The sequence below is a fragment of the Macrobrachium nipponense genome, chromosome 41 (genome assembly GCF_015104395.2).
Source record: "Macrobrachium nipponense isolate FS-2020 chromosome 41, ASM1510439v2, whole genome shotgun sequence".
NCBI classification, from domain to species: Eukaryota; Metazoa; Arthropoda; class Malacostraca; order Decapoda; family Palaemonidae; genus Macrobrachium; species Macrobrachium nipponense.
The window spans coordinates 49,686,839-49,702,006 of record NC_061102.1 but is presented as its reverse complement, the minus strand read 5'-3'; the positions used below and the strand labels follow the sequence as shown (position 1 = coordinate 49,702,006).

General features: G+C 37.1%; 1 protein-coding gene and 1 long non-coding RNA gene across 5 annotated transcripts in view; one reads left to right on the top strand and one right to left on the bottom strand.

Moving 5' to 3' along the window:
* The window catches only part of LOC135212755 (mucin-4-like), a 620,473-nt gene extending 607,559 nt beyond the window's left edge, over nucleotides 1-12,914 (bottom strand). For all 3 annotated transcript variants that reach the window (XM_064246503.1, XM_064246504.1, XM_064246505.1), the window contains exon 1: nucleotides 12,190-12,914. The gene's annotated coding sequence lies outside the window, so the exon portion shown is untranslated. The remainder of the gene's footprint in view (nucleotides 1-12,189) is intronic.
* The window catches only part of LOC135212756 (uncharacterized), an 819,431-nt gene that overhangs the window by 739,886 nt on the left and 64,377 nt on the right, over nucleotides 1-15,168 (top strand). The window lies entirely within an intron of this gene.

Below are 15,168 nucleotides of genomic sequence, written 5' to 3'. Positions count from 1 at the left end.
TTTCCCCCTATTGCAACTTTATAACTCTATTAGTGACGATTTCCCTTCCAGGGCTAAATGACCACATAGGTCCCAGTGTTTGGGCTTTGGCCTAAATTCTATATTCCATTCCATTCTCAACCAGCAGGATCTCGTGTAGGAACCTGCCAGTTAATTGATTTTGGTCGACAGAAATGTTTTTGCATAGGGTATTGAGTTGGTAGAGATCTGCAATGTACGAGTGTTTTATTTTATCGAAACCTTTTATTACCAGACTCTCTCTCTCTCTCTCTCTCTCTCTCTCTCTCTCTCTCTCTCTCTCTCTCTCTCTCTCATATACTTGAAGCGCGAATCAGTCAGAATTCCGGGGTGGTTCCTTAGCAGATAGCTACTGCCACTTTTCAATCGTGTTACCAAATATGGCTGAGGCTCTTCTCTGGAATCTTCATATAAGGCGTATGATCAGAATGTCTATTCTGGGACCCTCCAAGAATAGAAGGTCGACATCAGGAAATAAGATTGTTAATCAGAAATGGTTTTATTGATGTTCCTACTTTTTTTTGTCTTTGTATTTTCTCTAACAACACTTTGTATGTTTTGGTAGTATTGTCTCTTGTCTTTCCTGAAGTATTGATTGTTAAATCATAAGACAGGGAAATCATGTGGCCCAGGGAGGCAGGGGGGCGGGGGGGGAGGGGGGGAGGGGGGGGAAGGGCATGTTCCCGAACTGTAACCAAGTACCGAGACCTTCCCTGAAAAAATCGGGATGCCATATCTGAAAAACTAACCATAGAATCTTCTTGAAAATAATTTCATTATGTTTCAAACTCCCAAATTACTTGCTTTACAGATAGTTATGGAATAACCTAACCTAGGGGCATGGCGAAAATACCTGGGCTTGTGCCGTACCAGTACCCATCTCGGGAATTTGCGCCCGGGGGCACAAGACTCAGTTATCATTGCCTTTTAATGAACCTATTTTGGGCTTTATTTTCGGTATTGTGGTGGGAGTTGTAGTCACTCAAGTGGTGTTTTGCAACATTTGCTTCTTATCAGGATACTGCTGTTTCCATTTTGAAGCGTCCTCTTCGAAATTGGTAAAATTATTGCTGGTCATAGCAATGATAATAATAGCAGCTCCACGCTGTGTTCTGTTATAAATTAACATGAGCGGTTCGAATGCGACTGCTGGCATCTGATCAAGAGCATTTAGTCCTCTTTCATTGGAACTTGTTACACTCTCAAGTGTTTGCAATTCACGTTCATTTCCAGCGATGCTTCGACATGAATTTTGGTCTCGTTCGAACTTAAAAATTTCTTGTTATTTCTTAAGACTTAATAGAAGTGAAGGAAAGCGATGCCCAGATGTCGATGCTGGGAGAAATTAGTAAGATGTATATAATGCATCGTTGTTCTATTTGTTAATGCTGTTATGGTGGACCTTTCATTCCTGAAGATGATCGTAGCGTCTCGTATTCAAGTTACCTCGGAGGAAGATCCAAAAAACTTCCTCCTGTAACGTGAACTTCGTTAAATTAGCTTCAGAATCAGTTTCCAGTCTTACCAAAAATTTTATTGAAGCTTATATCTTTATTGATCATATTTAGGATTACCATATTCATCATTTTAATGTGATTCCCCAAACAGTTTTTAACTCTTATCTCTCCCTGATGTATGGAGGAGATGAAGCCTTTAGGCTGCCGGACCTTTGGATCTTCGCCTTTTCACCTCCTGGAAGGAGCTTATGTCTTTGTCTGTTCCAGTTTTATCCCTGTGTGTGTGTGTGTGTGTGTGTGTGTGTGTGTGTTTATTGGTGATTCTTCGCGACGACGTTTTCAATTCTTACACGAAAACGCACGCAAACAAGCAGCGAAAATATTCCAACTGTCCACGAAACACTGAGATCAATTGGTAATTAAAACAGCTCGTCCAGGAATTGTCCAGTTGTTCTGTTTATGTTTGTATTTATTTATTTATTAATCTACTTATGTCTTTATCTATTATATATTTTCCCCTTAAAGAAGGAAAGTTCAAACATATCATTTTTTAATATATTTCCCATGGCAAAGGGCCATCCAATAAGTTTACCTCCTTTTCAATACTTCGTTTAAGCGTTCTTGAAGAATCGGACTGAAGGATCTCGGGCACACACGAATGTGGCTTGAAAAATAAATAAATAAATAAATGCCTCTAGCTGCGTTGGCGCGGCATTAATGAAGACAAATGAGGAAATTACAGAAACCAACAGGACCACCCGTAAATGTCGTCACCAAACGTCATTGCAATGACCTCCGCTGACCTCCGCTAAAAAAGAAGGTGGAGGATCACAGTAGCCAATAGGTTCTGTGAATAAACAAGTTACAAATGCGCCGTTAAGTTTTCTGTACAGCGTATAATGCTTCACGAAACTCTCAATCACGTCCCGGTGGTGGCCAATGTTGTTTGCACCTATAGCGTCGTTGCCAGACTCACAAACATGGCTAACTTTAAACTTTAATCAAATGAAAACTACTGAGGTTATAGGGCTGTAATTTGGTACGTTTGATGATTGGAGGGCGGGTAATTAACGTGCCAATTTTCAGCTCTCTAACCTCAGTAGTTTTTAAGATCTGTGGGCGGACAGAAAAAGTGCGGACAGACAGACAAATAAATAGCCATCTCAATCGTTTTCTTTTAACAGAAAAGTAAAAATGCTCGGCTGTTAACGTTCTTGGATCGATACAGTGACTCGATACTGAACATAATTTTTCCGTGTTCTTGGTTCGTGATTTTAACAGTGTTCAACTATATCACTTTACAATCACGGATTTCAGATTTGAAAGGTCATCGACATGGGTCATCCTTTTTTTTGACCTCTTAATCATTTCGTTTGACGCTTAATATTTTCTAAAGTAATTCTATTTTTGTTTACTCATATTTTTTTATAAACCATCTATCTTGTGGCAGATATATTTTTATGATTTATGTTTTTACTCATATTTATTCAATTCTGAGCAGATTAATTTAAAAAATCAAAGTTTGTATCGCCACATCGCATTAAAACGACGCTATCTAGATATTTTCTCTGTCACGAGTACTCATTTATTTATAATCTATCTTTTTACTCAAATCTATTATTTCTAAGCGCATTAATAAAAAGAATTAAATTCTCTGTTACGTGTACGATTGTCTTTGACGACCTTCGCTCCTGCGAGTTCTATCCATTTCCCCTGCTTTGCGTCAAATGGGCCCTTTGGGCGAAGAAAAAAATAGGTTAACGCGTTCCCCGGGATAATTAACTCAATTGCCATCATTACATATAACTGCTGAGGCCAAAGGGCAATTGTGATGCGTTCGAGAGGTTTCAGAAAAGAACAAATTGGAGTGGACAGCCGGCTTGAGAGAGCTGCCGTTGTTGCGGCTCCTCTCACTGATCGTCAACAACCGACAAAACTCGGGAGATGCTTCAGGACTGTTGTTGTTTTTTCGTCCTTTTTCCTCGTCGATTTTCAGTTTTTCATTTCCCGTGAAGTAGATGTGTTTTGATTTTACTCTTTATGCTTCACATCTTAAAATGTCTAGGTTGAAGAAGACGTTTTCAGCTAATAATTATGCGTTGTTCTTTTTTCGTAGGTCGCACATCACCGTCGTCAAATTGACGTTCTTCGCTTTCTTCCATAATGTGTGGTACGTTTGCGATGTAATTTCATTAGGAATAGCTGCGCGTAGTATATATTATTAGAAGGTGAAACCTATCAATCAAAAGAGCCCAGAACACGCCAGTGATGGAGAGAGGATCAGATGGAGGGATGTGGATGAGGTGGGACTTTAGGGGCAAGAAGACACAAGGAACAGCAATAGATGAAGAAAGGTGACTCGGGCAGCCAACCATGCTATCCAGCTGGTTTTAATAAGGTCGAAAGAAGAAGCACCACGTACTAAATATTATTCTTAAGGTTCTCTTAATGCAAAATTCACTCTTATTTGCGTCACTTGCAACCTCCTGATTAATGTAGGATGGATCGACCAAATCTCAGAGCAAGACGAAGGTCAGCATGAAATCATTTGTTTTTTTTTTATTGTAGCTGAATTCATCACCGACACATTTTACAAGTCGCAATTCTTCGCACTTACTGCTTTCATTTGAATGGAACTCGGGCTGACCGAAGTCACTTGCCATAGGGTGTTATCTGATTTTCTTTCCGAGGTCAGTAAATATGTGGAGAGCCATCTCAGCTTATCTCTAATTGCCGTGCAATTTATAACAACAACTTCGTTCAAAGTAATCCAGGCTTATCTACGGAGGTATTACATTTAACTAATCGAAAATAAGATTAAAATATATAAGAATATGCCGAGGGAATTAGAGATTTGTTTGTGTATGCTTGTAAATTGCATATGTGTGTTTTTGGCTGCTAGTGTTTAATTGCCGTCTGTCAGGTTCCAATGTAATATGGAGGTTAAAAAAAAGTGGGGAGGGGGGCGATTTCCCGTTAAAAAAAAGGGCGGGGGGAGGATTTTTCGTTGGAAGCTGAAGAGCCCTTAACGATAAGTAATTCCTGTCCTTTATAAATATTAGATTTTACTTTTCTTTTATGATTTTTGTTATTTTGAAACGAACTCTTACACACACACACACACACACACACACACACACACACACACATATATATATATATATATATATATATATATATATATATATATATATATATATATATATATATATATATATATATATATATATATATATATATATATATATATATATAAATAAGGCATATGCATGTGTGGCAGTATTAAGTCGTCAGTGGTATGTAGATGACCTTTGACCCGGTCTGGATGGAAAAATAGATCATTCCCTTGTGTGTTTATGGGCCTTGTTAGTTCAGTCGAGCAGGCGGGCGTATTCGATGGACTCCTGACGGGTTCATATTTTTCATTATTCCAAATATATAAGATTTCACTCAATGACGTTTTTCTTTAAAATAATCTTACTATAATGGGCGTCATGTCTGTCCGTCCGTCTGTCATTCAATCACAACCAAACGGCTGGTCCGATGGGCATGAAACTTGGCAGGGTTATGGTGGGGACCCCTAAGATGGTTTATAATGGAATTTCATCCTACCTCCCCCCCTCCGCAGGGGGTTGGGGTGAGAAAGGATTCCCTGAAACGGAGCTGGTTCTGCCCGTGAAGCGAGGCTGGTTATGCTCGTAGACTTAGTTACTTTACGAATTTTCATACATAATTTCTGTATACATGTTTGATAATTATAATAATAATAATAAAGCTGCCGCCGGATTATATAAGATACCATACAGTAACCATAGCGAGATATACGACGGGGAAACAGGTAGATCCATCTCACAAAGATTAACAGAATACAAAAGATGAGTGCGACATGCTCCAGAGAGTTCGGGATAAAAGGCTATACCATAAATTGGAGTGGGACCGAGCTGGTTTTCAAAAGTAGCTGTTCGCACAAAAGGAACATGCTGGAATGAGCCATCATTAGTCCCAACCAACAATATAAGCCTGTTAGGAGGACGCTGGATATCGGGTTTCCCAGGCGACTTAATCCGCAGGCCTGTTCTGAAGCAGGTGGTCCAGCGAAGACGCCCACCAGACTCGACGAAGACGAGAGCTAGCGAGGGTCAAAGCTCAAGAGAATTACTTATTTATCTATCTATCCAGGGTGAGCGGTCATCTTATTCCATCGCCGTCGTAGTGCCCACGTCTGCATATGCTCTGCACACAGTTTGTCCAAATATTCACAGTGACCGAGGTTACAAAAGAAGTGTCCGAATTATATGGTTTGCAACGTGTATATAGTGTTTTTATGGGTAGCTTTTAAGTCTTCGTTGAATACGGCTAGATTACAATAAAAGACATTCATATATATATATATATATATATATATATATATATATATAATATATATATATATATATATATATATACATATACACAAAATATAGAGAAAAAATACTATATTTCAGAGACTGCTGCCTCCTTGAAGAGTCAAACAGCAGTGTCTGAAATATAGTATTTTTTCTCGATAATTTGGCGTTTTTATGGGCACATTTTATTAGATGGAATTCTGTTGTAACAGAACATTTTTACCAGTCATGTATATATATATATATATATATATATATATATATATATATATATATATATATGTGTGTGTGTGTGTGTGTGTGTGTGTATATATATATATATATATATATATATATATATATATATATATATATATATATATATATATATATATATATATATATATAATATATATATATATATATATATATATATATATATATAATATATATTATACTACAGATGTCCTTTAATTTCCAATTCGCCCTACCTCGGAATTAACCTATTTTCATGTATTTTAACCGAAGGGGAATTTTTTAGTTGATCATAATTTCGTCCTCTCGTGGGCTCGAACCAGCGCACGGAATGGGAAATGAACAGGATTTCAGTGAGTTATCGACTCAGCCAACAAGTATAAAACTTTCGGCTATGCTTTTCATTGATGAAAAATACCGACGTCTTCTGTATACCGTGAGCAGGCTTCGCGTAGACACGGATGTGCGGCGCATCTACTCACGTGCTCTTGTGTTTAGCCGCGGTGTCTAGCTTACGTATAAAATAAGTGACTGGTAGGTATACTATGTGGCTACACAAGGAGGGAAGCCATACAACGCCGTTGTCATTTATTGCTCTTCTTTCTTTTTCTCATGTCTTGGAGGAGTCGCCAAGCCAGATTTGAGCTGCTTCGGTCAGTGCATCCAGTGTGAGTTTATGCAGCATGTATGTGTGTGTGTATATATATGTATAATGTGTGTCAGCATATATATATATATATATATATATATATATATATATATATATATATATATATTAATATAAGCGAATACCAGAGGAAAATGGTAGGCAGGTCAGTGCAAAGCGCTGTCTCCTGTTTTACCCAGGGAATTCAATTCTCTCGGTATCTTTAAACAAATCGTTAACAGGTGTCAATTGTTTCATTAAAAGTTATGTTAGTAAGCAGATTTAATGTCAAAACTGGCCATTGCACATTGCTCATAATTCTTTTCACAAATTTCTTTCACAAAAAGTAGGTGAATCCTTCACACTTTAGTGGCTGGAGGGTGATTGGTGAAAGACTGGGTATGCCAGAAATTTTGCTAACTTGTAATTAAATGCGCCAATAGCAGACTTTATTGGTCTTAAAGGGCATTCTTCTTTATGGACCTTAGGTAAACCTTATAAAATACCTGTGTGTGAGAGAGAGAGAGAGAGAGAGAGAGAGAGAGAGAGAGAGAGAGAGAGAGAGAGAGAGAGAGAGAGAGCGTAGTTTCCGTTCGTATTGGGTGACCAGCAACTCCGGAACAAGAAAAGAAATTCATGAAAAAACCGCGAAACTACATCATACAGATTTAGAGTCAGCCACACAAACTCAAATTTCTTGAAGACGCGGTCAGAGTAACCTGAACACTTTACAGCTGAGTCAGAGAACTGGATGGGAGATAACGTCCGAGAAAGTGGTGGAAACCGTTCCTGGGGGGATAGAATGCTCGAAACTGTGGCATCCCCATTCAGGTATGTTTTCAAGCATAGAACGTGGTGAAGTTTACAGAAGCCGATTATGAAGGAAATTTCTTCTGTTCTCTCTCATTAGCAGTATCTGATTTCGTAATCCCATACACCAGTGTGGGAAAATGTATTTTTCTAAGACGAACAAAATGCAGAGAATAATGAGTGTGCTTAATTTTACAAATAAATAAATAAATAAAACTACAAGAGGTGTAGGAGAGTATGCAAAGTGGATTGATCCACCTGCAAAGTTATTTTCTTTTTTCCAAAATCGCAGATGATATCAGGATAAGTGAAAGGGATAATCGGTTTAGAAAGAGATAAAAAAAAAAAATGTCAAGGATATTCAAAGAAAAAAAAACGAGTCACCGAAGATAGCATGAAGAATAACGTCTACCACTCTGAACACTTTGAAAACCGTCATCCGAAATGAAAATTGAAACGGACTTTGACACCAAAATCGCCGATATGGGAACACAATCGGGTGGGGAGATCAAATTTTCGAAATCCAAAAGCGAACGGGGTCAGGACTAAAGGAATAGACAGATCAGAACGTGAGGAAACTAAATATATATATTATATATATATATATATATATATATATATATATATATATATATATATATATATAATATATATATATATATATATATATATATAGTATATATATATATATATATATATATATATACGCAGACTAAACTTGAGTAATCAACGGAATTTGATGTGAATTTTTATTTTTTTTTTCTTATTTCCGAGCAAAGAAAGTGTGCGATTTTTTCCAGATGAATATTATTAGCTTGAAAAAAAACTGGTTAAGGCATACAAAGAGTATTAGAAAAGTTAAACTAATGTGCAGGCTGGAAAATTGTCGACATTGATGAGAAATAATGAAGTTTACAGAAATATATATATTGATTTTTATTATTTCTGTTTACCCAACTCTACATTTTTACACACACACACTATATATATATATATATATATATATATATATATATATATATATATATATATATATAATATATATTATATATATAATATACTACACTTTAATTTTATATATATATAATATATATTGTCATACAATATTATTTTTCGAGCACTCTTACTTTAAGCAGTTACATATCGTTTAGTATTTGTTTTTATTATATTATTATTCATTATTATTATTATTATTATTATTATTATTATTATTATTATTAAAGCCAGTTAGCTATTCATAATCACCAAAAGATTCCATTCAGTGCCCACACGTTCTGTCAAACTCCTAATAACTCCCCCGGGAGTACTACACTGGCATTCAGCAATCCCTGGACGATAATATATAACAAGCTTGGTAACTTCGTGCCTGATCTAATCAAGCGCTCTGGACAAACTTCCTCAAACTGAGCGGTAACTTCAGTCAAACAACAGAGTTTGGGTCAAACACCCTTTTCGGAGGATAGTTGTCGTGTCGCTCTAAAATTTGTGTGCCTTCGCCTCGCAGTAGCAGCAGGGATGCCTAGTGTCACTTACATTCCAAGTGTAAAGTGTCCAGTTCTGGCGGTGCCTCTAAGTGCCCTTAGACCCGTATGCCGTTTTTTAAAAGTAATTTAGTTACTGCTTTTTGTTGTTATAAATGGTTGTCATTACTATTTTTTAGTTCTTTTCATTATTATTATCTTCATTCTTTTTTTTCGTAAAAGGGGTAATCTGTATTGAAATATTGCTTGTTCGTGTACGCATTGTATCACAAATAATGATAATGGCAATATCAGATAGAGAGGGCTATTTAGAGGGATTCATTTCATGCGCGCTACGTGTGCTCGCGTGCGCACAGTCTTGCGCATGATCAAGAAATATGGAAGCTAAAGAAACTGACTTAACGTCTTACATAACCAAACGCTGCCATGAGAGCGCCCCGTTCGCACAGACTCCCAGCTGAAAGATAATAATAAACCTCTTCAATATATTTATTTGATTTTAAACGCTATTTTCTATCATAATAGCAACAGTATTATATTGAGAAATTAATTGCAGGGTAACGCTTCTTAATATCCATTTTGGAATTTCCGTACGCATTAGCATTTTGAGATTCAAGAAGTGAGAGAGACGATTTTTTTTTTTTGTTGGCAAAGCCCCATTGTAAATATCCCAAGCAACCGATGAATGTCTCGGAATATAAGAACGCGATTTTGGTCCGTGTGTCAGGGAGGCATAAGGGTCTTGAACGAGGCGCTTCTCTCCTCGCTCCAATGCGGTAGTTGCACCAGTATAATTTGGAGATTTCCTTCAACCTTTTTTTTTTCCTCCATTTTTTATTTTCCTCCATTTTTTATTTTCGTTTTTTTAATGCCGATTTTTTTGTTCCTTTTGACCTCATTCATGGTTGAAGGACAACCAGGATGGGGAAAATACTTCACGATTTGGTTTTGCATTCGAAATTGACCAGATTTTTTTTGGGGGGGTGGGGGGATCTGAATGTCAAGAAATCTCTTTGCGGGTCGTCCAGTTGCGCCTGCTTATCCGCTGCCTTCGCTTTTTTACCTTTTTTTATTTTTATTTTTATATATCTCCGTTCGTCGCTCTGCGAGCGTATACTCCAGTTCCGCGTTTACCGATTGCCACCAGGGAATCCCCTTTGAAGGCATAAGCGCCTGGCCGAATGATGGGAGAGGGTCAAACGGCTCCTGCTTTCTGCTTGCTGCCTGCTGGCGTTTCCTGCTTCCTCTCGGCGCAGTCCAGTGACGCTTTGGCGGGAGGTCGCGGGGTAGTTATTCCTAATCACGGCAGATTCCAAGTTCTTGATATGCGATTTGTCTGACTCGCTTGCAGATAAAGGCGTTAGAATCGTGGCCAATCTTGTTGGGGAGGGGTTCTTGCCCTGATATAGTACATACATACTTCTCTGCTATTTATCTATTATTTATATATATATACTATATATATATATATATATATATATATATATATATATATATATATATATATATGTGTGTGTGTGTCTGTTTATGTATGTTTTTACATATATTGTATGTAATATTATTATATGTATAATGTTTGTGTATGTAGGGATGTTATTAATACCGTACTAATCATCGACGCTAAATCACTCGTTATATTTTGAACACTTGACTATTTTCTGGTGAATAAAACTTAGTCATTGTTTCTATGCCATTACTTGACAAAAAAAATGCGAATACAGGCATCAGGAATATTTCATGAATCATGGTGAGTTCATTACTCGCGAGACTGAATATTATTCGGTGCGTGGGACTTGCAGGCCATCGGAAATCAAGTTAGATTCAATGTACCGATATCTCAGAGTTTTCCACGTTGGCAACAGACGATCCCATAATCGAAAGTTGTTATTTTCAATAAACCGCATTCAGTGGACGTTATGTGATCCTTGAGTACTACCGGATTAATTTTCATTCATTATGCAGATGATTTAGTAGTTATACCGTTAAAAGATATTAGCACCGTTTTTTTTTTTTTTTAATTTTTTTTTTTTTTTTTTTTTTTGGGGGGGGGGATAATTATACAGTATTGGAGTTTGAAATTTATTTACTTTCAATACTTACATGTTGAATGTTTCCTTGAAAATATGGTATAATTTGTAGCTTATAAAATATTTTACCGTATATTTTGTATATTTTATAGCATGTTGAATGTTTCCTTCAAAATGCGGTATATTTTACAGCATATAACATATTGAACAGAATATTTTGCATATTTTACAGCATGTTGAATGTTTCCTTCAAAATGTGCTATATTTTACAGCGCGCCCTATGGTTGTATACCTGGTCTATAAAAACACCTTCTCTCACTTGCGCATATCCCTGGAATCATATACCCCACATTCAACTCAACATTCAACTTCCCAGCGAACATTATTCTTGGCTCCACCTGAAGCAAACTTCATTGACGTTTATTTATAAATATTTCTGCGCTGGGTTTCTCCGAATGTCGCCAGAATGTCCGTAACGCGCGACGTAAGTGGAAACGAAGGAGAAAATCACACTCGTTGAAAATACTTTGAAATAGAAAACACTTCAAAGTGGGAGTCTGTGTTTTGATCTAGTTGGTGTCGTGAAATGAGTATCTATATATATATATATATATATATATATATATATATATATATATATATATATATATATATATATAGGCGAATACTACAGGAAAATGACAGACAGAAATCCAAGAGCTCTCGTCTTGGCTAAGACGGACGTCTTAGTCAACACGAAAGCGCTTGGATTTCTGCCTAATATTTTCCTGTGGTATTCGCTTATTTAATGAAGTCACTTGCAGCTACTGTGATTTTTTAAGAAGCATATATATATATATATATATATATATATATATATATATATTATATAATATATATATATATATATATATTAATAATAAATTTTGGTTGTGAGATACAGTAGAACATGATAAGCGGTCGCGAGTATTAATACAAACACATCCACGTTTTATACATACAAATACACATACTAATATATATATATATATATATATATATATATATATATATATATATATATATATATAAACACCTGCATCCCACAAGCAACTCACAGGTAGGTACATCGGACAAAAAAAAAAAAAATGACTGCAAACTGACGGAACTCACCTGGTCATAAGGCTATGTGGTCCAACCTTCGTTCTTCTGAGTTCATCTTAATTCGGGGTCGCTAATCCATTTCCTGGTATCACTGTAAGCTGGAGGAAGGGAGGAAAAGGGAAGTCCTTCAGTTGGCTGAGTTCTCAAAAGAGAAAAAAAAAAAAGTGGTGTTGGGTGGGAGGGGGAGGAGGGGAAAGATCACATCTTAGACTTCCGAACCCAGATGAGAAGGCGAGCGGGTGGTGTGTGTGTGTGTGTTTGGGACTCGTGGGGTGAGGGGAGAGGGAGGAGGCAGGGGTGACTCCCCTACGCCGCCACACCCCTCTTACTCTCTCTCTCTCTCTCTCTCTCCTCTCTCTCTCTCTCTTGAGACCGGCTTCAGTCTAATTAGGATCCCCTTCATTCCAGAATGAGGATTTACTAAGGTCTTATATATATGATTTCCCCTCTCGAGGGGAAAAAAAAATGTGAAATCAAACATCTATAAGTGGCGGGTAATGTCATGCTTATTCTGAGGGAATTTTATTTTCTTTCGGGGCGATGTTTAGGGAATTATTAAGGAGGGAAAATGGGACACGAGGTCAAGGAAGGATTGAGGAAGTATCAGAGAAGGTTAACAGACGAGAGCTTGACGAAGGAAGATCACATTTCCGAGCACTAACGAAATCAGAGCGGGAGGAGGAAGGGATCACACAAAGACACACACACACAAACGCACATACCTACCACCACAAAGGTTAACACATGACTGACGTGAGTTAGTCTTGCAACCTGCGTTCGGCAACCATGTGCACGCTGCCGCAGGTTCGGAGAGGGTGTCGTACAGTGGAAATAGGACTTTCTCTCCAAATCATAGTACCTCATTGTTGATATGTCAACCACTCAACTGATCTGAGGAACATGTGTGTCTATGAGAGAAATATTGACTTTAAATCTGATTTTAGACAACGCTTTCATGGCAAATAGAGAGTGTCATTTTCATTCTCGATTTTTGACGCATACGTCTGGCAGGCGTCGTCGCCGGTGACCTGTTTAATGAGTTACAGTAACTTTATATTTGTTTATACTGTTTTTATGCCGTGTTCCCTCATTGTTCCGTGAAAAGATAATCCCATTACTCGTGCAGAAAGCAGGTTTTTATCTCGTCGTGTCACTATTCGGTCGGTGAAATTTTACCGCATTTTAAAATTCTCTAGATGAGGCTCGTCTTTTTTTTTTTTTTATTGATGTTGATAGGCTGTCATTTCTGGTCAGTCCTAATTAGTTTGTAGAGGTTGATGACCAGATTATTTTACTAATGCAGAAGTACTTTATTTGTTTAGAGAACTGAGTCAGCTGTATAATACATTCGATTATTGTAGTATTTCCACCACAAAGCTGGTGTAAATTATGTATATGTGTGTGTGTGTGTGTTTATGTATATATTTAAGTTATATATATATGATATATATATATATATATATATATATATATATATATATATCATATATATATATATATATATATATATATAATATATATATATATTATGAACCACAAGTAATTTTCGCCACTCTTTGTCTTTGTATTAGTATCAGTGATTTCTTAACTGAACTGGCAATTTCTTAACACCCTCTTGACGAACTAAATGCTACAAACATTGAATTTAAGATTGGATATAGATAAAGGAAAGGTTCTTTACGTAACTTCTGTCTGGATTTAAGGCCTGTATAGAGTTAAGAGTATCCCAAAAGTGTGTAACAATCGAAAATTTGGACACTACTCGTTTATATATAACAGAGAGAGAGAGAGAGAGAGAGAGAGAGAGAGAGAGAGAGAGAGAGAGTACACACGTACACGTGGGTGTTTTTGTACATACATACATACATACATACATACATACATACATACATACATACACATTCATCTTCTCCATCGCCACCTGACAAACGGAGTTGTATTCATATCTTCCTCTCATATGTCTTTTCGTTCTTTATCTTCTCAAATCTCCACTTATCTCGATATCTCGAGCCTCCCTTCACATAGTTCTCATCAAAATAGGTTTTGGCCTCCCAGCTTCTCTGGTGCTCACAGGAAATCAGCTGATGCTAGCACCCTCTCATCTTTCATCTACGTGTGGGACTTTGGCGATTTCCCGAGCAGTATCATTTCTGATTCTTTAATGCCGTCTGATTCCTCATATTCGTCTGAATGCTTTATTCTCATATAGACGGAATCTCTTTTTGATATAGTTTCATTACACACCATGATTCCTGTCCTCAAAACAACAGGGATATTATTAAACTGAAAAAGATTCCACACCATGATTCCTGTCCTCAAAGCAACAGGGATATTATTAAACAGAAAAAGATTCCACACTATGATGCCTGTCCAAAGCCAACAGATATATTAACTTTGAACGAGGGATTCCACACATTGATTCCGTCCCTCAAAGCAACAGGGATATTATTAAACTTGAAGAGATTCCACACCATGATTCCTGTCCTCAAAGCAACAGGGATATTATTAAGCAGAAAAAGATTCTACAGCATGATTCCTGTCCTCAAAGCAACGAATTTACCAGAAAAAGAAAAAATCTACAGCTGAATTCCTGTCTCAAAGCAAAACAGGGATATTATATGAAAAAGATTCCACGCCCATGATTCCTGTCCTCAAAGCAACAGGGATATTATTAAACTGAAAAAGATTCCACGCCATGATTCCTGTCCTCAAAGCACCAGGGATATTATTAAACAGAAAAAGATTCCACAGCATGATTCCTGTCCTCAAAGCCACCCTCTGGCTTCACAGTTGGGGATTATCAAGAATCTCCTCCGATAGAAGGGATTCTCTAAGGACTGCAGTAGTCGTTATAGATACCCTGAGAGTTGAGATCCCTCTTCAATCTGGGTCTACTCGGGGAAGTGGACAGAGTACTGTCGTTGGTGTCGCCAGGAGGGTCTTGATCTCCCTCAAAGCATTTATGAAGGACATTACAGACTACCTGGT